At 46.1% G+C, this 23115-nt stretch overlaps 2 long non-coding RNA genes across 2 annotated transcripts in view; one reads left to right on the top strand and one right to left on the bottom strand.

Annotated features, from left to right (window-relative positions):
* The window catches only part of LOC307207290, a 116944-nt gene that overhangs the window by 35434 nt on the left and 58395 nt on the right, over positions 1-23115 (bottom strand). The gene's annotated exons all lie outside the window — the stretch shown is intronic.
* The window catches only part of LOC307207309, a 249617-nt gene continuing 244375 nt past the window's right edge, over positions 17874-23115 (top strand). The window contains exon 1 of the long non-coding RNA XR_013834631.1: positions 17874-17961. This is a non-coding gene — a long non-coding RNA (uncharacterized lncRNA). The remainder of the gene's footprint in view (positions 17962-23115) is intronic.

Raw genomic sequence — 23115 nt, 5'->3', positions numbered from 1 at the left:
AGTTCGAAAGCACATCAAAGTGCAAGTAGATAAATAGGTACTGCTCCGGCGGGAAGGGAAACGGCGGGAAGGGAAACGGTGTTTCCGTGCGCTGCTCCGGTTCGCCAGAAGCAGCTTAGTCATGCTAGTCAAGCTGTACGCCGGCTCCCTCGGCCAATAAAGCAAGATGAGCACTGCAACCCCAGAGTCGGCCACGACTGGACCTAATGGTCAGGGGTCCCTTTACCTTTACCTTTAAAGGACCCCTGGATGGTTAAGTCCAGTCAACGGCGACTATGGGGTTTGCGGTGCTCATCTCACTTTCAGGCCGAGGGAGCCAGCGTTTGTCCACAGACAGCTTTCCGGGTCATGTGGCCAGCACGACTAAACCGCTTCTAGTGCAACGAGACACCGTGACAGAAAACAGAGAGCACAAAAACGCTGTTTACCTTCCCGCCACAGCGGTACCCATTTATCTACTTGCAGAAGAAGAAGAAGGTATGTCACATGAATGCTCCCCATGTTCCGCTGGAAAGGGGTTAGTTTAACCTCTGGTTTGCTAGCAAAACTGAATTACCAGGTCATGAAATGATGCTTGTCCAAAAAGTGTGTCGCCAACATGAGAAGTTTGGAAAGCTCTCCACTAAGCCATGACTTTGCTAGCTGGAAGTGCCCTCTATTTGAACATTTTCCCCAAAAGACTTTTTCCCCAAAGTCTGGATCCTTGCAGGGACTCTGCCCTCTGAGCTGTCATTTGAGGGGCCTTGATCTTCAGAGGCATTCAATCCAAGCTGGTAGCGGAGCCTCTCTCGGGGGCGGGGGGGCAGACTGGCGTCTCCTTCCCTTTGCGATTCCATCCATCTATCTCCCACGTTGCGCTGACGCCTCCTTTTGTCAAAGCAATTTCCATTTGCTCCGTCGGAAGGCAAAGAACTGCCATCAAATCATGGGAGGTTTGTCACTGCGGGTCTAATTAACAATCGCGCAGAGTGTTTCTCTGCCTTGACATAAGAGCAAGAGAAATGAGCGCGTGCCGATTTCTTTCCACACACAGAACTGAGCAACCTCTAGGATCTTGTGAAAATGTTTGCAGACCCTTTCGGACGCTGCGGAAGTGAGCGTGGCAGGTTGGCTCTTTTGGGAAACGAGAGGTACAGTACACTTCAAGGCCAGGGGAGGGATGTTTGCCGGCACCTCCCCTTATAGTTGGCCTTTGACTGGACTTAACCATCCAGGGGTCCTTTGTTGTTGTTGTTGTTTAGTTGTTTAGTTGTGTCCGACTCTTTGGGACCCCCTGGACCAGAGCACGCCAGGCCCTCCTGTCTTCCACTGCCTCCCGCAGTTTGGTCAAACTCATGCTGGTAGCTTCGAGAACACTGTCCCACCATCTCGTCCTCTGTCATCCCCTCCTCCTTGTGCCCTCAATCTTTCCTAGATTCTAGATTCTAGATTAGATTTATTGCGGCCATTGGCCCATAACGAAAACAATACATCCAAATTTATCCATAAACAATACAATTTAAACAGTTCCAAGTTAAAACACCCGTATAAAACCAATTTTACTTCAGTTAAGTAAACACTATACACAATAAGCTCCCTCTATGTAAACCGCAATTCAAATCCATCAGATTTTGGGGGGTATGCATCTTGGTTCTGGCACTTATTAATGGTTCTTAAGTTTAGCTAAGCTGTCAGAGTCATACAGTGCTCCATTTCTCCTCTTTTGAAATAAAACATTAATCATGAGGTGGCCAAAATATTGGAGCCTCAGCTTCAGGATCTGTCCTTCCAGTGAGCTCTCAGGGCTGATTTCCTTCAGAATGGAGAGGTTTGATCTTCTTGCAGTCCATGGGACTCTCAAGAGTCTCCTCCAGCACCATCATTCAAAAGCACCAATTCTTCAGCAATCTGCCTTCTTGATGGTCCAGCTCTCACTTCCATATATCACTACTGGGAAAACCATAGCTTTGCCTATACGGACCTTTGTTGGCAAGGTGATGTCTCTGCTTTGCTTTGAAGATGCTGTCTAGGTTTGTCATTAGGGGTCCTTTACCTTCACCTATATGTGATTGCAGCCTAAGATGGTGGCCTTCTAGCTATTCCTGGACTTTACCTCCTGCCAGTCCTAGCCAGGAATTTAGTCCATCCGTCCCTGGCCTAAACTTTAGCTTTCAACTCAACACAGCCCCTAGGGAATCCCTGACCCGCTAGGATCCTTAATTCACACAGGAAGCTGCTCTGTATCCATCAGACTCATTATTGTCTATCCTGATTGACCCTAGCTTCTTCTTTTTTTATTTATTTTTTTAAAAATGATATTTATTAAAGTTTCAAGAATTACAAAAAGAAAAAATGAACATACCACGTTAAACAAGAACCAAGCAACAAACCACAATATAATAAAAAGGGGGGGGGGGACAGAAAAATAAAACCCATTAAACAAAAAGAAAATTAGAAAAAAGAAAAAGCATCAAATCTCCTTTCTATTCTTTCATTAGCTTGTTTCCTTGACCTCCTCACACCTCCCTTTTTTGTATTCTAGATCGATTGTCTGTTTCAGCAAATCCTTTCCCTCTTTTAAAATGTTTGTCCTGTAAATTGTCTTAATATAATGTAATTTTACTTTTCCTCCTTTCACCAATTAACAGTCAGTTATTCCCAAATCCTTTATATCATTCCTGCTAAAATCATATAATATTATTCCAACATCCTTCTAATAAATATTAATTTTACAATGTTTCTGTAGATAGTCTTTAAATTTCCTCCAGTCTTCCTCCACCGACTCTTCTCTCCAACCATCTCGTCCTCCGTCGTCCCCTTCTCCTTGTGCCCTCCATCTTTCCCAACATCAGGATCTTTTCCAGGGAGTCTTCTCTTCTCATGAGGTGGCCAAAGTCTTGGAGCCTCAGCTTCAGGATCTGTCCTTCCAGTGAGCACTCAGGGCTGATTTCTTTCAGAATGGATTGGTTTGATCTTCTTGCAGTCCATGGGACTCTCAAGAGTCTCCTCCAGCACCAGAATTCAAAAGCATCAATTCTTCGGCGATCAGCCTTCTTTATGGTCCAGCTCTCACTTCCATACATACCAGGGGTCCTTTACCTTATACCTTTACCTTAGCCTCCATTACTTCTGGAATCTCTCCCCCCCTACCTTCCTGCACTACTAACATTTCCTGCCACCAACATGTACAGTAGCTCCTCTCATCTCTACGTGTGCTAGGTTTACCAGCCAAACTGACCATTTCCTTCCCTCACAGGAGCTAAACTACAATCAGGAGCTACCTGAGCCAGGAACATAGAACCCACCAATCTATGTGCTGCTGCCCCAAGTGGTGAAACAGTAACACTACAGATTAGAACATTCCCACCGCCCAGAGCAGTGAATAGATTATATATAGTTTTAATTCCACATCCCTTTTTTCCTTGTTTCTTAGGGACTCTTGTTTTAATTGATTGTAGATATACAGCCCTGCAAGTTCTTTTTAGCTGAGGAGTAATGGAAGGAGGAGACTCCAGTTCAATAAATAAAATATCAGCATGATCTGCCTCTAGGGACGGGGGAGGAATGCGATTCGGTTAACATTTAAAGGAGTACCTGCCTGATTTGAATCTACCTTTCCAAACACATGCAAAAACTGAAACACAGTCGTCCTTCACACCTCTCCACATTTTGAAATGTGGCTCTCCGGCTAAGTAAAGTGTCAAAAATGCATGAAGTGTGCATAAGAATGCATTGATACATGGGGGGGAAAGAGCATAAAGTGCATTATTGTTATTTTGTATATTTTTTATTTCTTTTCAAGTATAATATCTAGGTAAAGAATAATAAAGATGTCTTCAGCAGTACAGATATGTGTCATTTTTGAATCTGTAACTGTTATTTCAAAGGTTGATGTATATACAGTGGTACCTCGGGTTAAGAACTTAATTTGTTCTGGAGGCCCGTTCTTAACCTCAAACTGTTCTTAACCTGAGGTACCACTTTAGCTAATGGGGCGTCCTGATGCTGCCGCGCCGCCGGAGCACGATTTCTGTTCTCATCCTGAGGTAAAGTTCTTAACCTGAGGTACTATTTCTGGGTTAGTGGAGTCTGTAACCTGAAGCGTCTATAACCTGAGGTACCACCGTACAATGCATCCAGTAACAATAGAACAAATTACTATTTACCCTCCTCCCAAAAGAAGACATAAAATGTATTATATTAGCGGAAATTGCTCTGGGAGGATGGAATATGTACATTGGGCAAATTTTCATACAAACGTGTATACTAAGATAATTTTTCACTAAACTGCTGGTGAATTTTCATGAAGTTTTATTAAAAAACACACCAAAACAGCCCAAAACTGATGTGAACTGAACTTACAATTGGGAAAATGAGAAACAGAGAGAAACCAAAACTTGCACATTCACCAATCCCTATACAAGAAATCTCTCCCTATCAGTCATAAGGTTGTGAGGAGTTCTTCGCCCAAAAAACTCTTCCCACAAGTCTCGCTTTACGTTCTTGCCGCTCCTGCATTTTTCTCTCCATTCGGTCCCTTTTCTCTTTCCGTTCCTCTCTTTCCCGACTCGTTTCCGTTTAAAAAATTGCATAATTAATCAGTCGTAAAGAGACATCTCTTGAGGGGAGAGGTTATGGGATGGGGGTTGAAACTGCCACATTCTCCAGCGAGCGCAGGAGACAAGATTTAACAGAGTGTGCCAAAATTGGCTAAACAGCGCCAGAAAGGATTAGCTAAAATAACAAAATAAAACAGAAAAAAATCCACCTCTTTGGAATATATAACTTCTCTACAAGTGGGTTGCTGTTACATAGCTCAGAGTTCGCCAGAAAGCCTTGGAGACAGGCCAGGAAACAGATTAGGGGTGGAATGAGATTCTACGCCAAATGATTTGTCCAGAGCTGTGCTGTTGTCACTCATTATCGAACATCTCTGTTTGCAGGCGAGAAATCTGGGGGTCGCTTTCAAGAGTGGGGCGAACTTCAGAGGTTGGGGAAAACAGCCTGATTCAGCCTCTATTTGGCAAGCAGCGGCCATTTCTCTCCCAGAACGCCTCTTGGAATAACAAGGCAGCGAAAACGGATCCCTGAAACCGGGGGCTGATTTGCTGAATGGACATGAAAATTTGCTGAGATTTTGGAGCGTGGCTGTAGTCCTTGTTGCACTCAAAGGGATGCCCTCAGATTCCTGGGGGTACTCTTTAGTGAAAAGGCTCAGAGGGACTTCTCGGTGGTGGCGCCTGCCCTGTGGAACGCGCTCCCATCAGATGTCAAGGAAATAAACAACTATCTGACTTTTAGAAGACCTCTGAAGGCAGCCCTGTTTAGGGAAGTTTTTAATGTTTGATATTTTATCTCTTCTTCTTCTTCTTCTTCTTCTTCTTCTTCTTCTTCTTCTTCTTCTTCTGTTGGGAACTGCCTGGAGTCCAGGCTGGGGAAACCCAGCCAGATGGGTGGGGTATAAATAAATTATTATTATTATTATTATTATTATTATTATTATTATTATTATCCATCTCTTAGAAGTGTTGTATGGAGGCACTGAAAGTCAGGGAACAGAAAACCATAGGGACATTGTTGAAGTACCACTATTAATTAATTAATTGATTAATTAATTAAATTTGCATACCGCCCTATACCCTTGGGTCTTAGGGCAGTTCACAAAACAAAGTTACAATATGAAAATACCAAAATACATAATAAAAATAATTAGAATGGTTAACAATAGCAAAGAATACAAACCCATAAAAATACACACACACACCCAACAAAAGCCCCTACGCAAATACAACCCCCCAGCCCACAAGTACAAAAACAAGAATCCAAATTAACATGCAGTTGTACCTTGGATCCCGAACGCGTTGCGAGTTGAACATTTTGGCTCCCGAGCGCCACAAACCTGGAAGTGAGTGTTCCGGTTTGCGAACATTCTTTAGAACCTGAACGTCCGACGGAAACCATGCCTTGGTTGTCGTACCTTGGAAGTCAAATGGAATCCATTCCAGAAGTCCATTCGACTTCCTAAACGTTTGGAAACCAAAGCATGGCTTCTGATTGGCTGCAGGAAGTTCCTGCAGCCAATCGGAAGCCCAGCCGGACGTTCGGCTTCCAAAAGAACGTTCATAAACCAGAGCACTCACTTCCAGGTTTTAATCGTTTGGGAGCCAAGGCGTTCGAGATCCAAGGTACGACTGTATGCCTTTTAAGCATTCTCTAGCTCAATACTATATGGAATTGAGCGATAACCAACCCTGGAAAGCCTTGTCAAGATCTATGATTACCATATTTTTCGCATCATAAGACACACCTGACCATAAGACGCACCTAGTTTTTAGAGGAGGAAAGGGGGAAAGACCCGTTTTTTTGGGGGGGGGGATCAGCTCACAGTTGTGCAGCTTCTTTTGCAAAGGGGAAATGCCCCCTTTTTTGAGGATCAGCTCAAACTTGTTGAGCTTACTTTGCAAAAGGAAAAAATCCTGTTTTTATGGGGTTCAACTCACAGTTTTGCAGCTTCTTCTCCTTCTGCAGAACATTCAACAATGGAGGCCTGGGCAGGGGGCCAGAAAGAGAGCCAGCAATTGACCACACATTCGCTCCATAAGACGCACAGACATTTCCCCTTACTTTTTAGGAGGAAAAAGGTGCGTCTTATGGAGTGAAAAATATGGTATTTTCCAGAACTGAGCTCTGCTTTGACCTTGAGTAAGTGACAACAGGTGGCGCTGTGGGTAAAACCTCAGCGCCGAGGACTTGCCGATCGTATGGTCGGCGGTTCGAATCCCCGCAGCGGGGTGAGCTCCCATCGTTCGGTCCCAGCTCCTGCCCACCTAGCAGTTCGAAAGCACCCCTAAGTGCAAGTAGATAAATAGGTACCGCTTTATAGCGGGAAGGTAAACGGCGTTTCCGTGTGCTGCGCTGGTGCCGGCTTGCCAGAGCAGCTTCATCACGCTGGCCACATGACCCGGAAGTGTCTCCGGACAGCGCTGGCCCCCGGCCTCTTAAGCGAGATGGGCACGCAACCCGTACAGGCAGGGGTACCTTTACCTTACCTTTAAGTGACAACTAAAGGATTGGCTTGATGGGACGCAGGTGGCGCTGTGGGTTAAAGCCTCAGCGCCGAGGACTTGCCGATCGTATGGTCGGCGGTTCGAATCCCCGCAGCAGGGTGAGCTCCCGTCGTTCGGTCCCAGCTCCTGCCCACCTAGCAGTTCGAAAGCACCCTTAAGTGCAAGTAGATAAATAGGTACCGCTTTATAGCGGGAAGGTAAACGGCATTTCCGTGTGCTGCGCTGGTGCCGGCTCGCCAGAGCAGCTTCATCACGCTGGCCACATGACCCGGAAGTGTCTCCGGACAGCGCTGGCCCCCGGCCTCTTAAGCGAGATGGGCAACCCGTACAGGCAGGGGTACCTTTACCTTACCTTTAAGTGACAACTAAAGGATTGGCTTAGAAGGGACCCACAACTAATTAGAAACACGAGATTTCCCCCTAGGTATCCACTCTTGAGAGCATTTTAGACCTAGTTATCTGACCAAACTCCCACCAAGCTTCCTTGAGAAATGCCTTTACTGAGCTGTTTTTCCAAGTGACGCCAGCCGCAGTCTTAGACAACAACTACAACAAAATCCCATACACAGACAGACGTCGTATTTGTGGTCAACCTGAGGTGGAAGATATCACTCAGTAACTGTTTGTTGTTGTTTAGTCGTTTAGTCGTGTCCGACTCTTCATGACCCCTGGACCAGAGCACGCCAGGCCCTCCTGTCTTCCACTGCCTCCCGCAGTTTGGTCAGACTCATGCTGGTAGCTTCGCGAACACTATCCAACCATCTCGTCCTCTGTCGTCCCCTTCTCCTTGTGCCCTCCATCTTTCCCAACATCAGGGTCTTTTCCAGGGAGTCTTCTCTTCTCATGAGGTGGCCAAAGTCTTGGAGCCTCAGCTTCACTGTTAGTTTGCCCCTTATATAGAGAGACCCAGGAGATCGCTTTCTGAAACCTTTGTACACAAAAGGAAGCAGGTTGCGTCGCAGCAGAAACGGTCCAGTTTCTTTTGAGTGACAATAATCGCTTTGTAACACAGCAAATGCCCTTCTGTGCACTGGTTGCAAACAAACAAGCAAACGAAGAACAGGAAAAAGGAGTTAGATAAAATCAATGTAAATAGTTGTGGCGATTCGGAGATTTAATCTGAAATGAAGCTGGATTTGAGTTTGTTGGTTTCTCTGATAACTTTCCCCTTACATCCTGGAAGTTGGCTCATATTATGGATTTGTGATCTGTATTGTTTTATTGGCACTGCTGTAGCTGTGGGTTTGTCGCAGCCTTTGGCTAGAATGATAAACTTTTATTGAACTAGTTACAGGTAGGTAGCCATGTTGGTCTGCCGTAGTCGAAACAAAATAAAAAGATTCCTTCCAGTAGCACCTTAGAGACCAACTAAGTTTGTTATTGGTATGAGCTTTCGTGTGCATGCACACTTCTTCAGATACACTGAATATACTTCTTCAGACACACTGTGTATCTGTAGATATGCTGGAACGAGGCTGTTTAGGGCTTTAAAGGTCAGCACCAACATTTTGAATTGTGCTTGGAAACGTACTGGGAGCCAGTGTAGGTCTTTCAGGACCAGTGTTATGTGTTCTCGACGGCTACTCCCAGTCCCCAGTCTAGCTGCTGCATTCTGGATTAGTTGTAGTTTCCAGGTCACCTTCAAAGGTAGCCCCAAGTAGAGCGCATGGCAGTAGTCCAAGCAGGAGATAACTAGAGCATGCACCACTCTGGCAAGACAGTCTGCAGGCAGGTAGGGTCTCAGCCTGCATACCAGGTGGAGCTGGTAGACAGCTGCCCTGGACACAGAACTGACCTGCGCTTCCATGGACAGCTGTGAGTCCAAAATGACTCCTAAATGACATGTGTCTTCATCGGCCTTATCCTGGAGCATGTTCAGTTCTTCTCTGGTCGGTTTTCAATAGCTCAAACACCTTGTATGCTCCTTCTTGAGGAAGCCACAGGCAACTTGTAAGAGGCCAAGAGGCATAACACTCTAAATGAGATCCAAGGGGAAAGAGAGAGTGCTTTTGGCAAACCCCAGAAGTGACAGCAACGTGTTTTCTCCTTCCTCCCATCCCAGATTCCGAGATGCTTCCAGTTTGCTCATAGCAGAGATTCTGATGAGGATTCGCCTGCCAGCACAAACTGTGGAATGTAAACACCTGTCTCATGACAAGCACTTCGCTGCACAGTGAAGAGAGCAGAAACCAACACTACCTACAGCAGGGCCATTTAAACCAGGGAATTCACGAGCTCCAAACGAAGGGGAAATCTGGGTACATATTATCCCTAAGGATTAGGAATTAGCAATGTCTGCTTGAAAATTATCTTTCTCTGACTTTTACCATGTGTGGTGGACTTGTGATAAAGTTAAAGCATTTGGGGAATTGATCTACAATGAATTAAAGATGTTCAAATATACTTTCCCCAAAAATCCGGAAGCATTTTTGATAGGCATGATGGGAAATGACAGTACCAAACTATCGAAGGCTTTTCACCAAAGCCAGACTAAACGTCTTTCCTTCTGCAGTGCTGGATGGCAGGTTGAGAAGAGTTCCCTACCAGGACAGACTTTACTCGTGTGCTCAAGACATCAATTCCATAAAACATATTTTGTTGCATTGTGCAAAATATGAGCAAGCCAGGGCTGAACTGATATTACCCTTGCTGGTACCTTTCCCGGGAAAATCAGAGGCTCACTATGTCAGGTTCCTATTGGAAGACCGGACAAATGCTAGAACATTAGCAGTGGCATAGTTTTTATCGGTGGTTGCAAGAACAAATGATCCCTATATTCTGAACAAAATGCTTGTTTAACCTGGAGGTAGGCTGCATGAATTGTGCATTGCTTTGTAATGATTTGTTGGGTCTCTGGACCGTAATAAAGATTGATGATGATGATTTTGAAGGTAGATCAAAGACTATTTATGTACGCCACAGTTGCAGCGAGAACTTTGTTGGCCCAAAAATGGAAATTACAATAAATACCTACCATTGTGTAGTAGCAGGTGAAGATGATGGACTTTGCTGAATTGGCCAAAGTGACCTGCAGGATCCGAGACCAGGACGATCAGAAATTCCAAAGAGACTGGAGTAAATTTATTGTATATTTCAATGATAATTGTAAAAATTTGAAGACTAGCAGAATTGAAGTAAATCCTATGATGTGGTCATGTAATAAAGAGCTAGATTGCGTGATTGGATTTGATATGGGATACCGGTTGAAGGGAAGGGGGGAAGTTGTAAGCTTGGCAGAGCAAAAAAGGGGTTTTATGTTGATCAATGTATTGTAGGGAAAGCTGTTTAAAGAAAAATAATAAAAATTTGTTTGTTTGTTTTTTAAAGGAAGACAGTTATCTTTCTCTGCTGCTGCCCCACTGTTCCCCTCCAACCGCACCAAAGATGTATCCATTGCTCAAAGGAGATTGACTGCTCCCTGCTGACTCTGGTGAAGTCAAGGCAGTCATGCTACCATCAAGCTAGGCTGGGACAAGCCACGTGAGGAACAAGTGAGGAAGGCCCAGGCAAGATGGGCAAAGTCAGGGCTAAAACCCTTACTCAGGAGGGCAGGCAAAAGCAGCACCTTGGACAGCACCCAGCCATCAAGGTCTGGATAGGGAACAAGATCCACACTGGGCAAGGGATGCGGGTGGCGCTGTGGGTTAAATCACAGAGCCTAGGGCTTGCCGATCAGAAGGTTGGCGGTTCGAATCCCTGCGACGGGGTGAGCTCCCGTTGCTCGGTCCCTGCTCCTGCCAACCTAGCAGTTCAAAAGCACGTCAAAATGCAAGTAGATAAATAGGGACCACTCCAGCGGGAAGGTAAACGGTGTTTCTGTGCGCTGCTCTGGTTCGCCAGAAGTGGCTTAGTCATGCTGGCCACATGACCCGGAAGCTGTACGCCGGCTCCCTCGGCCAATAAAGCGAGATGAGCGCCGCAACCCCAGAGTCGGTCACAACTGGACCTAATGGTCAGGGGTCCCTTTACCTTTACTATTCAGATTTCCGACTGGGAAAATGGGTTTGAAATTCACGGCACACACCTCTGGATGCCGGTATCTGTCACCCAGCGAGAACCAGCCCTACGCCTGAGCCGGCCAGCGAGGAAACTCGAAGCCACCTTGCAGCAGTGCGGAACCCGGGCCGTCAAATGTTAGTGAGCTTTTTGCTCTACCTGCAATGTAATTATATGTGAGATTAAATGGGGGGGATATACCTTTCATTTAATCAACAGCTCAGCTCCGTTCGAAGCCTGTGGCGCACTCCCTTGCTGAAGGCAAGAGCCTCCCCCAAAAAAACAGACATCTGTGTCACCGCTCGGAGCTCTTAATTACTAGCCGTCTCCTGCAGGGTGGGCACAAAGAGGAACAGCCAAGTTTCCTCCCTCTGAGCAGTCCTTTCTTACCTTCTATGGAGGAAAAGCCAGTAATGTCAGGCTTAAAAGCATAATTCTCCTGTTAGCTTCTAAAACCCAGGGCCCCTGGAACTGTGACAATTAGAACCAGCAGGCTTTGATCTCCCATCAAAGAGTATGCCCCACACCCAGTGCGGAGCTCAGTCGGCCCCTTCCAGTGAAAGATACCCCTCCTGCTTCCTCCACGATGATTTACCATTTCTTCTGCACTTCCTACTTTTTAAGTTCACTGTACTTTGGTCTGTTTCCAATGCCGGACCAACTCAGGGACGACTGCTACTGAAGGCAAATGAGCATAATTGTGATGGCCTGGGAATCGGATTCAGAGGCTGAACCTAAGGAATCCCAGCCTGCACAGGAGTCCCCGTCTCCAGAACCAGCTGAGCTGGGGCTGGGGCTTGAACCTGAAGGGCCCTCACCTGTGCCAGATCCTCAGGAGCAGACACCAGCTGAATCCGCTGTGGCTCCAGAGGTGATGAAGGACCCATTGCCTGCAGATGCTCCACTCTCAGCCCTGTCAGGGGAATCTGAGGTTGCCTCTGGGTTCGGTCACCCTCCAGCCTCTCCTGAGCTGCAGAGGCTCAGGGCAGAGAGGCAGAGGGAACTAAGTTCCCGCAGGAGGAGTGCTCGCCTCCAGGCCAGGAGAGGTGAGTCACCTGTGAACCGGGGCCGCCCTATGCCTCGGGGCAGATAAAAACCAGCCAGCCCAGGCCCAGGTTGCAGTAACCTCTTCCTGCCGGCACCCTGTCGTGCTCTTCTGCCAGAGCTCCTGACCACACCCGACTCCCTGCCTTGGACCCTGCTTCAGCCTTGATGGACAGCCTCCATACCACACCCTCAACCTCAGACTGGACTCGGACCACGCCGCAAGGTAACCCCCTGGGACCAGCACAATAATTGTCACAAATCCAATACATGATAATAATAATTAATAATTGCTCCTCCGCTTTCCTTTCAAGATGGCTGCGCTGAGCAAAATTATCCCATTTCTGAAAAATGCATGGGGAAAGGATCCAGTTGTCGTTCTCTCTTGCGGCATTGGTTTTATGGCTTTGGTGGCACTGTGGGTCAGTCCCTTAACAAAATACAGCGCCATGATGACCCAGGCTGTACCATATACTGTATTTTTCGCTCTATGACGCACCAGACTATAAGACACGCCTAGTTTTTGGAGGAGGAAAACAAGAAAAAAATATTCTGAATCTCAGAAGCCAGAACAGCAAGAGGGATCACTGTGCAGTGAAAGCAGCGATCCCTCTTGCTGTTCTGGCTTCTGGGATAGCTGCGCAGCCTGATTCACTCCATAAGACGCACACACATTTCCCCTTACTTTTTAGGAGGAAAAAAGTGAGTCTTGCAGAGCAAAAAATACAGTACATATCCAGTTCCAGTTCGGGATGAGCAGAACGATGGAGGCACCATTATTCTACCCACCTGTGAATCCCCATTAAATGCTATTTGTGCAGGAAATTTCAGTCAAATGCAGCCAGCAAGCATAGGGTTAGTAAGTCCATGGAAGGGTTAAGATCACAGAGCTGAATTCCTAGACTCAGCTAAGTCACGCCCCCTCTTCTCTGATGAGAGAGGAAGGGGAGCTTTCTCCCTTCCTGTGGTTTCCAGCAACTGGGAGTCAGAAGCATTGCTTTCACTTGCAATTGTTATAAGAATTTTAAGGTCATATATATATATAATGGGACACGGGTGGCACTGTGGGTTAAACCACAGAGCCTAGGACTTGCCGATCAGAAGGTCGGCGGTTCGAATCCCCGTGACAGGGTGAGCTCCCATTGCTCGGTCCCTGCTCCTGCCAACCTAGCAGTTCGAAAGCAGGTCAAAGTGCAAGTAGATAAATAGGTACCGCTCCGGCAGGAAGGTAAACGGCATTTCCGTGCGCTGCTCTGGTTCACCAGAAGCAGCTTAGTCATGCTGGCCACATGACCCGAAAGCTGTATGCTGGCTCCCTTGGCCAATAAAGCGAGATGAGCACCACAACCCCAGAGTCGGCCACGACTGGACCTAATGGTCAGGGGTCCCTTTACCTTTACCTAATTTATGGGGGAAGTTGTGGTTTGTTGTTGTAGCTATTAAGCTTTGGAGAGTCAGAAGCTCTCGCCGATCTGCCCCAAAAATGGTGGCTGAGCACCACTCCCGCCACAAGCAGGATGTCGCGTTCTGTGTGTCAGAAGCCCCCAGGCCAGGGAGTGCTGTGGCAGGTCGGGATTGCACCCTGCAATTAGTAACGAAAGCACCCTGCAAAAATTGCTCCTGGTAAACGCCGAATTTATTTTCTCCCCTTTGGTGTTGCGGAGCAGCTATTTTTAAAATATATGTATCTCTATCTATATCTGTGCGAGCAGATAATTATATCTAGTCCGCGATGATGAAAAGGTATTTAGATGCTTTGAGGCAGGAGGATTTGAAGTTCTGAATCTTCAGAAGATAGCATCGCTGCCGGGGCTTGCTATGGGAGTCGGCTTCTGTCACATGCGCCGAGAGATAAACAGGTTACCGAGCACCAAAGATTAAAGACTCTTTGCAGGGCGCTTTGCACACATCCATGCACTTACCTTGGACTCAAAGGGCAGTTGCTGCCCTTTGGTAGTGAAGGAATGGGTTTCTGTGCAGTCAGTTTGAAAACGGGACCCAAAATCCACTTTTTTCCTTATATATAGTGAAAGAGGAGAGTGCAAAATATGGTCTGAAGCTCAACATCAAAAAAACGAAGATCATGGCTACTGGTCCCATCACCTCCTGGCAAATAGAAGGGGAAGAAATGGAGGCAGTGAGAGATTTTACTTTCTTGGGCTCCATGATCACTGCAGATGGTGACAGCAGCCACGAAATTAAAAGACGCCTGCTTCTTGGGAGAAGGGCAATGACAGGCCTAGACAGCATCTTGAGAAGTAGAGAAATCACCTTGCCAACAAAGGTCCGTATAGTTAAAGCTATGGTTTTCCCAGTAGTGATGTATGGAAGTGAGAGCTGGACCATAAAGAAGGCTGATCGCCGAAGAATTGATGCTTTTGAATTATGGTGCTGGAAGGAGACTCTTGAGAGTCCCATGGACTGCAAGAAGATCAAACCTCTCCATTCTGAAGGAAATCAGCCCTGAGTGCTCACTGGAAGGACAGATTGTGAAGCTGAGGCTCCAGTACTTTGGCCACCTCATGAGAAGAGAAGACTCCCTGGAGAAGACCCTGATGTTGGGAAAGATGGAGGGCACAAGGAGAAGGGGGCGACAGAGGACAAGATGGTTGGATAGTGTTTTCGAGGTTACCAGCATGAGTCTGACCAAGCTGCGGGGGGCAGTGGAGGACAGGAGTGCCTGGCGTTCTCTGGTCCATGGGGTCACGAAGAGTCGGACACGACTAAATGACTAAACAACATATATATATATATATATATATTACAAAATCACAACAAAACACAAAAACACAAAACACAAAAATAGAAAATACAAAAAACAAAAAAATTGATAAAAATAGAAAGAAAAAAGAAAAAATCCATTATTCCTTTTCTAACTTTAAAGTTCATTACCTTGTTTCCTTGACCTCCTCACACCTCCCCTTTTTGTATTCCCATTTACATAATCAAATCAGCAAATCCTTACCCTCTTTCAATTTATCATCTTTAAATTTGTATCTTAACATATCACAACTCAAATATTTACATCCATCAATTCATTTTTGCATACTCTTTCTAACTTTATCACTAATGCCACTTATTTTTAATCCAACATCATTTTAACATTCATCAATTTTACACTGTTTCTGTAAATAGTCTTTAAATTTATTCCAGTCCTCTTCCACCAGCTCTTCTCCCAGGTCTCGGATTCTGCCAGTCATTTCCGCCAATTCCATGTAGTCCATCACCTTCATCTGCCATTCTTCCAGGGTGGGTAGATCTTGTGTCTTCCAATACTTTGCGATAAGAATTCTTGCTGTTGCTGTAGCATACATAAAAAAATGTTCTGTCCTTCTTTAACACCAATTGGCCGACCATGCCCAGGAGAAAGGCCTCTGGTTTCTTCAGGAAGGTGTACTTAAACACCTTTTTCATTTCATTGTAGATCATTTCCCAGAAAGCCTTAATCCACTTTTTTCCTTTTCCAAGGGAGCATTTATAAAATGCTTTAACTTGAGCTCTTGAGCCAAAACCCAGCTGTATAAACAAGTGCTCAAAGCTCTCTCCCTTATCAGTCCATGAAGGCTGGTAATGATGCATGGCCTTGTCCGTTCCAAAGTGGAACAGGGATGGCACATCTGGGCCTTATCTTACATCCTGACCACAAAGACACACAGACCGTGTCAAATCTGACAAGAGACCTGGGAACGGCGCCAGGAGTTGGTGACCTCCTGCCCCAAGATAAGAGTATAGGAACAGGAAGAACCTTTTATGGTCAAGAGTGCCAGAACAGGAACAACTGTTTATGGTCATGGATGTCAACTTGCGTGTATAAGCTGACGTGGCTGAATTCCTGGGGAAGGGGGGAGAGGGTGCCTGGAGGATATATATACTGCATGAAATTTCTCATTTCTTTGGACTTGTTGTGGACTGACCACGCAAGTGCCTTCTGCTATCCAAACAGCAGAATAAACTCTTTCTCTGAATCAACCTTGGTGTCATTTGACTTCCTTCCTCCTGTCCGGGAGCAACGCAGACCCCACTTTAGACTGGTAAAGTCTAAAAAGGCTACAGTAGTGACCAGAGCAAACCCCAATCTGCTCCCTTCCCTCATCCTCCCTGCATCTGCCTGCTCCTTCTACCTGCACAGGTAGCTGTGCCCTCCAGCAAAGCCAGCTCATTGCTCCTTGTCTTGCTTTACAGGACAAGAACACCGGTAGTTTGAGCCGACGAGCTCAGTGGGTAGATGTTACGGAAAAATCTAGGTATGAGGCTGCTCAGTCACCCAGCTCGTTGGGCAGAAGAAGAAGAGAAGAAGAGTTTGGATTTGATATCCCGCCTTTCACTCCCTTTAAGGAGTCTCAAAGCGGCTAACAATCTCCTTTCCCTTCCTCCCCCACAACAAACACTCTGTGAGGTGAGTGGGGCTGAGAGACTTAACAGAAGTGTGACTGGCCCAAGGTCACCCAGCAGCTGCATGTGGAGGAGCGGGGAATTGAACCTGGTTCCCCAGATTACGAGACTACCGCTCTTAACCACTACACCACACTGGTTCTCAGAGCCTGCAGGTCCCTGCGGAATAAAGGAAGGATTCCGGCCAACCGGAGCAAATAGCTGTAGACCAAAGTTTATTGCGCAATAGGTTCAAAGAGCAAATTTGAACCCCGAGGATGGGGTGACAAAGACTTTTCAAACTTTCCCACCACATCCCAGAATACAGTTCGAAGGGGAGGGGTTAACCTTGGCAAACATGTCCAGACAAGTCCTTGGTACCAGATTAGCATAAGCGGACATGGCAGGGCAAGACTCAGGTATAAGATGAGCCTAGACAAATATGTCTTAAGTACCCACCACCCAAAAGTACAATAGAAGTTCCTTTGCATGTCTGGAGCCTGAGGCGAGTCAGGGGATGAGATTTGGCTTCCCTTGGCTAACAATGAGCCCAGAAATTCTCACCTCTGGGAACCTCCTGGAGTCCTTTTTCAAGGGGGAAAAAGCTTTGGAATGGAGGAAACTGGCAAAGGAGATGATTTTATATTATTTTTTAAAGCTAGGTAACTTCCCTGAACTGTCAAGTTGAAAGGATATATTCAGGCATAATATTTGCAATATTTAACTTTAAAAATGGGGGGGGCCCCTGTAATTTCTGTAACAGTAGAGCATGAGAATATTGATCTCAGGGTTGTGGGTTCGAGCCCCATGCTGGGTAAAAGATTCCTGCATCGCAGGGATTTGGGTTAGGTGACTATTGTGTGCTGTAAAGAATTCTAAGGTCTCAAATACAAAATTAAATGTTCATAAATGTACCAGGCAAACACATACATAAGTATATAAACCATGTGTATGAAACAGTACAGTGGTACCTCAGGTTAAGTACTTAATTCGTTCCAGAGGTCCGTGCTTAACCTGAAACTGTTCTTAACCTGAAGCACCACTTTAGCTAATGGGACCTCCTACTGCCGCCGCACCGCCGTTGTGCGATTTCTGTTCTCAGCCTGAAGCAAAGTTCTTAACCCGAGGTACTATTTCTGGGTTAGCGGAGTCTGTAACCTGAAGCGTCTGTAATCTGAGGTGTATGTAACCTGAGATACCACTGTAAAGGTAAAGGTAAAGGTAAAGGTAAAGGTAAAGGTAAAGGTAAAGGTAAAGGTAAAGGTAAAGGTAAAGGTAAAGGTAAAGGTAAAGGTAAAGGTAAAGGTAAAGGTAAAGGGACCCCTGACCATTAGGTCCAGTTGCGGATGACTCTGGGGTTGCGGCACTCATATCACTTTACTGGCCAAGGGAGCCGGCGTTTGTCCGCAGACTGTTCTTCCAGGTCATGTGGCCAGCAGGACTAAGCCGCTTCTGGCAAACCAGAGCAGTGCACGGAAACGCCGTTTACCTTCCCGCCAGAGTGGTATCTATTTATCTACTTGCACTTAGAATCATAGAATCATAGAATCATAGAGTTGGAAGAGACCACAAGGGCCATCGAGTCCAACCCCCTGCCAAGCAGGAAACACCATCAGAGCACTCCTGACATATGGTTGTCAAGCCTCTGCTTAAAGCCCTCCAAAGAAGGAGACTCCACCACACTCCTTGGCAGCAAATTCCACTGTCAAACAGCTCTTACTGTCAGGAAGTTCTTCCTAATGTTTAGGTGGAATCTTCTTTCTTGTAGTTTGGAACCATTGCTCCGTGTCCGCTTCTCTGGAGCAGCAGAAAACAACCTTTCTCCCTCCTCTATGTGACATCCTTTTATATATATGTGAACATGGCTATCATATCACCCCTTAACCTCCTCTTCTCCAGGCTAAACATGCCCAGCTCCCTTAGCCGTTCCTCATAAGGCATCGTTTCCAGGCCTTTGACCATTTTGGTTGCCCTCCTCTGGACACCTTCCAGTTTGTCAGTGTCCTTCTTGAACTGTGGTGCCCAGAACTGGACACAGTACTCCAGGTGAGGTCTGACCAGAGCAGAATACAGTGGCACTATTACTTCCCTTGATCTAGATGCTATTCTCCTATTGATGCAGCCCAGAATTGCATTGGCCTTTTTAGCTGCCGCGTCAGACTGTTGGCTCATGTCAAGTTTGTGGTCAACCAAGACTCCTAGATCCTTTGACGTGCCCACTTGACGTGCTTTCGAACTGCTAGGTGGGCAGAAGCCGATAAAGAGCAACGGGAGCTCACCCCGTCACGGGGATTCAAACCTCTGACCTTCTGATCGGCAAGTCCTAGGCTCTGTGGTTTAACCCACAGCGCCACCCGCGTCCCATGTTTGAAACAGTACAGGAGAGCAATCCTGAAGCCATTTTGACTCTCCCAAATTGACCTAAAATTTATCTGCAAGGAGGAAGGAAATGAGAAATCCTCTCAATTGTCTTTTGCTTACAAATCCTTTCATGATAACAACAACAATTTATTTATACCCTGCCCTCCCCAGCCAAAACCCGCTTCAGAGCGGCTAACATCAGCTATATAACATATTAACATAAAATCAAGCAATCAATTAAAATACATCAAATCAGGATCAAAGTGAAAATCCAATCAGATGGCAACCCGCAGATTAGGGTAGGGGATTTTAAATGCTCACCAGGCCTAGTTGTTCATGATAATCTTATATGAGCCTGTGAGAAAAATTAGGGGGCCATTTTCATGTAAGTTCTTATAAGGAGAGAGGGTGGAGTCAGACTGTATCCCGTATTTGTGTATGAATAGGATGAGCCTGTGACCTGGATTCAAGAACTAAAAGTATTTACCATCACAAAAGAATGGCCAGGCTGCCCTGGTAAAGCAATCAGTGACCGTTGTCAGGTATCCTGGCAAACAGGATTTCTGCTGCAGACCGCCTCCTTCTGTGATGTATGTATGTTTTGGGGGAGGGGGGTCTTGGGCTACAAGGTGGACAGTCTCAAAAGTCTATATAAGGGCTTATGCATCATTGCTCAGAGTTCTCCGAGCACAATTCAAAGTGTCGGTGCTGACCTTTAAAGCCCTCAATGGCCTCGGCCCAGTATACCTGAAGGAGTGTCTCCACCCCCATCGTTCAGCCCAGACACTGAGGTCCAGCTCCAAGGGCCTTCTGGCGGTTCCCTCACTGCAAGATGCAAAGCTACAGGGAACCAGGCAGAGGGCCTCCTCGGTGGTGGCACCCATCCTGTGGAATGCCCTCCCATCAGATGTCAAAGAGATAAACAACTACCTGACATTTTAGAAGGCAGCCCTGTTCAGGGACGTTTTTAATGTGTGACATTTTAATGTATTTTTTTTAAAAAAAAAAAAATTATTAACAAACCAATCAAATCAAATCACATTAATTCCAAATTACAAAGTCAAATTTTAAATTTTTGTTGGGGATACCCATATTTCAAGTTCCGAAAGGGATCCAATCATCTTGTTGCTGCTGCTTTGATGTCCGCAAATCTGTCCAAATGATGTTCACAATTCTATCCAATCCTTTCTTGTTGTTTTCCACATCTTTTCTTGTATTTTTAATCTTTGTTGGAAGCTGCCCAGAGTGGCTGGGGAGACCCAGCCAGATGGGTGGGGTACAAATAATAAATTGTTGTTGTTGTTGTTGTTGTTGTTGTTGTTGTTGTTGTTGTTGTTTTCTTCTCCCTCCTGCATATGGTGAATGGTGACCCTGTTGCAATAGTTTATTTCCTTTAATAAAGATCAGGCTTACTAGCCGCTTTGCTTCTCAATATTCTCTGGCTGGCCTCTGTTATTTTCTCCTACTGATAGGGAACCCACTTGCGGACTCTATACGGGCACCGGAATACCCCATAAGGGAAAGAGAGAAGTTTCCCCGTTCCTTATAACACATGGCCCCTTCCAGTTTTGCAGTTCTATGATTCTATGTCCACACCACATATTTAAAATGCATAGGTTCCCCTGGAGAAGCCCAGGAAATACAGGATCGTAGAATCATAGAATTGGAAGGGACCACAATCCCCACTTCCTGCAATGCAGAAATCTTTTGTCCCATGTGGGACTTGAACACAAGACCCAGAGATTAAGAGTCTCATGCTCTGCTGACTAATGCAGTCCCCACCTCTTCACAGAGCTGTAGCTCCCAGTACCCTTAGCACTCTATAGTTCCCAGGATTCACGGGGACATTTTTTTTCCTTTTTCTTTTTAAAAGAAAAATCAATTGCAAACTGATGTAGAAAGGTGGAGATTGTAAGCTGGAAGGCGAGACGGGGGGTGTTATTTTAAGACCGTAAAAATGAGAAACTGAAATTGACAGATACACCCGTCTCTAATTGTGACTGAGTAGCGAAAGAGGTGACCGAGACTGCTTCACAACCAATTATCTTTTCCCAGGGCCAGCCCAAGAAGGCCTAATTTTTGCATAGAACCAGTGAAAAGGCATCAGATGAATTTTTCAATTATATAAGGTGACTTCTGTTTCAGTGTATCTGAAGAAGAAGTGTGCATGCACACAAAGGCTTATACCAAGAACAAACTTAGTTGGCCTCTAAGGTGCTATTGGAAAGGGACGTGGGTAGCGCTGTGGGTTAAACCAGTTGCCAATCAGAAGGTCAGCAGTTCGAATCCCCACGACGGGGTGAGCTACCGTTGCTTGGTCCTGCTCCTGCCAACCTAGCAGTTCGAAAGCACGTCAAAGTGCAAGTAGATAAATAGGTACTGCTCCGGCGGGAAGGTAAACGGCGTTTCCGTGCGCTGCTCTGCTTCGCCAGAAAAGGCTTAGTCATGCTGGTCACATGACCCGGAAGCTGTACGCCGGCTCTCTCGGCCACTAAAGCGAGATGAGCGCCGCAACCCCAGGGTCGGCCACAAGTGGACCTAATGGTCAGGGGTGCCGTTACCTTTAAGGTGCTACTGGACAATTTTTTTTAATTTTTTTAATATATTTCGACTGCGTCAGACCAAAACGGCTAACTACCTGAATCTAGAACGTGCAAAAAACAACAACAGAAAAACAACAACTTTGTTTCACTACTTGTGCTGCTGCTTCTCTGATTGTCTAGTTTGCGAATCCACCATAAATCAAGTTACAGTGGTGCCTCGCAAGACGAAAAGAATCCGTTCCGCGATTCTCTTTGTCTAGCGGTTTTTTCGTCTTGCGAAGCAAGCCCATTGACAGCTTAGCGGATTAGCGCTATTAGCGGTCTAGCGGCTTTTAGCGGCTTAGCAGCTTAGCGGATAAGCAGCTTAGCGGCTTAGAAAAAGGGGGGGGACCCACAGGAACTCGCAAGACATTTTCGTCTTGCAAAGCAAGCCCATAGGAAATTTGTTTTGCGAAGCACCTCCAAAACGGAAAACTCTTTCGTCTAGTGAGTTTTCCGTCTTGCGAGGCATTCGTCTTGCGGGGCACCACTGTATGAAGTTGTTGCATCCAATGCCTTTAGCAATCAGCATTTTCTACCTTCCCTGACTTAGGACTAGGGCCCCTCTGGACTGCTGCTGCTCTAGATCCCTTCCATGCCTAGACAGCATCCCCTACCTAATTTCTGTGGGATGTGAAACACAGAGCAGTCAAGTACAACATCCCTAGAGTGGACATAAAAAGGGGATGTCTGGACCAACCTGTCGGAACTTCGTGTTTCCTCCTAGGCTGGGACAGACTTCCTCTACATGTGACCAGAGGTGGGCGTGACTGTACCTATGCAGGTAACAAAATACCTCAGCGGATGCAGCTCTCTCTCTCTCTCTGACTACATTCATCGAAGAAGCAACATCTGCTTAGCCTAAGATGCTGGGACAAAGGCATAGCTGTCAAGGTTTCCCTTTTTTAAGGGAAATTCCCTTATTCCAAATAGGATTCCTCGCAAGAAAAGGGAAAAGTTGACAGCTATGGACAAAGGAGCTGTCTCCTTATGGGATAGTTTCCAGGCGTATATTACTTTTGTAACTTAAGTCTGCCTTCTGGGATCCATTTGTGAACAGAATGTGTGAGTAAACTCTTTTTATACTTTTATAGAAGACTGTGTCATGTCTATCTTTTTATGAGGGACTAAAGGGGAAATAAAGGGACACGGGTGGCGCTGTGGGTCAAACCACAGAGCCTAGGACTTGCCGATCAGAAAGTTGGCGGTTCGAATCCCCGCAACGGGGTGAGCTCCCGTTGCTCGGTCCCTGCTCCTGCCAACCTAGCAGTTCGAAAGCACGTCAAAGTGCAAGTAGATAAATAGGTACCGCTCTGGCAGGAAGGTAAACGGCGTTTCCGTGCGCTGCTCTGGTTCGCCAGAAGCGGCTTAGTCCTGCTGGCCACATGACCCGCCGCAACCCCAGAGCCGGCCACGACTGGACCTAATGGTCAGGGGTCCCTTTACCTTTAAAGGGGAAATTACCAAGGAAACTTATTTTAGAGGCTTTAGGGAGCCTGAGCAAATGCATCTGCTGTGCAGGTTTAAAAGGGGGAATGTTACTCTGCTAAATTGTAGAACTTGTTAACACAAGTTGGAAAGGTTGTAATCAAACAATATATCCTCTCCTGCATCCCTGGACATTCCCACAATTTCTCCCCTTGTCATAGCCTCGTTCCCCCTAATCAGCTTGACTGGGAGATGATGGCTCTTTTCTGGCCACTGAATTTTCGAAA

Source organism: Podarcis cretensis (genome assembly GCF_951804945.1).
Source record: "Podarcis cretensis genome assembly, chromosome: 18".
Lineage (NCBI taxonomy): Eukaryota > Metazoa > Chordata > Lepidosauria > Squamata > Lacertidae > Podarcis > Podarcis cretensis.
This window is presented reverse-complemented; position numbering and strand designations above follow the sequence as displayed.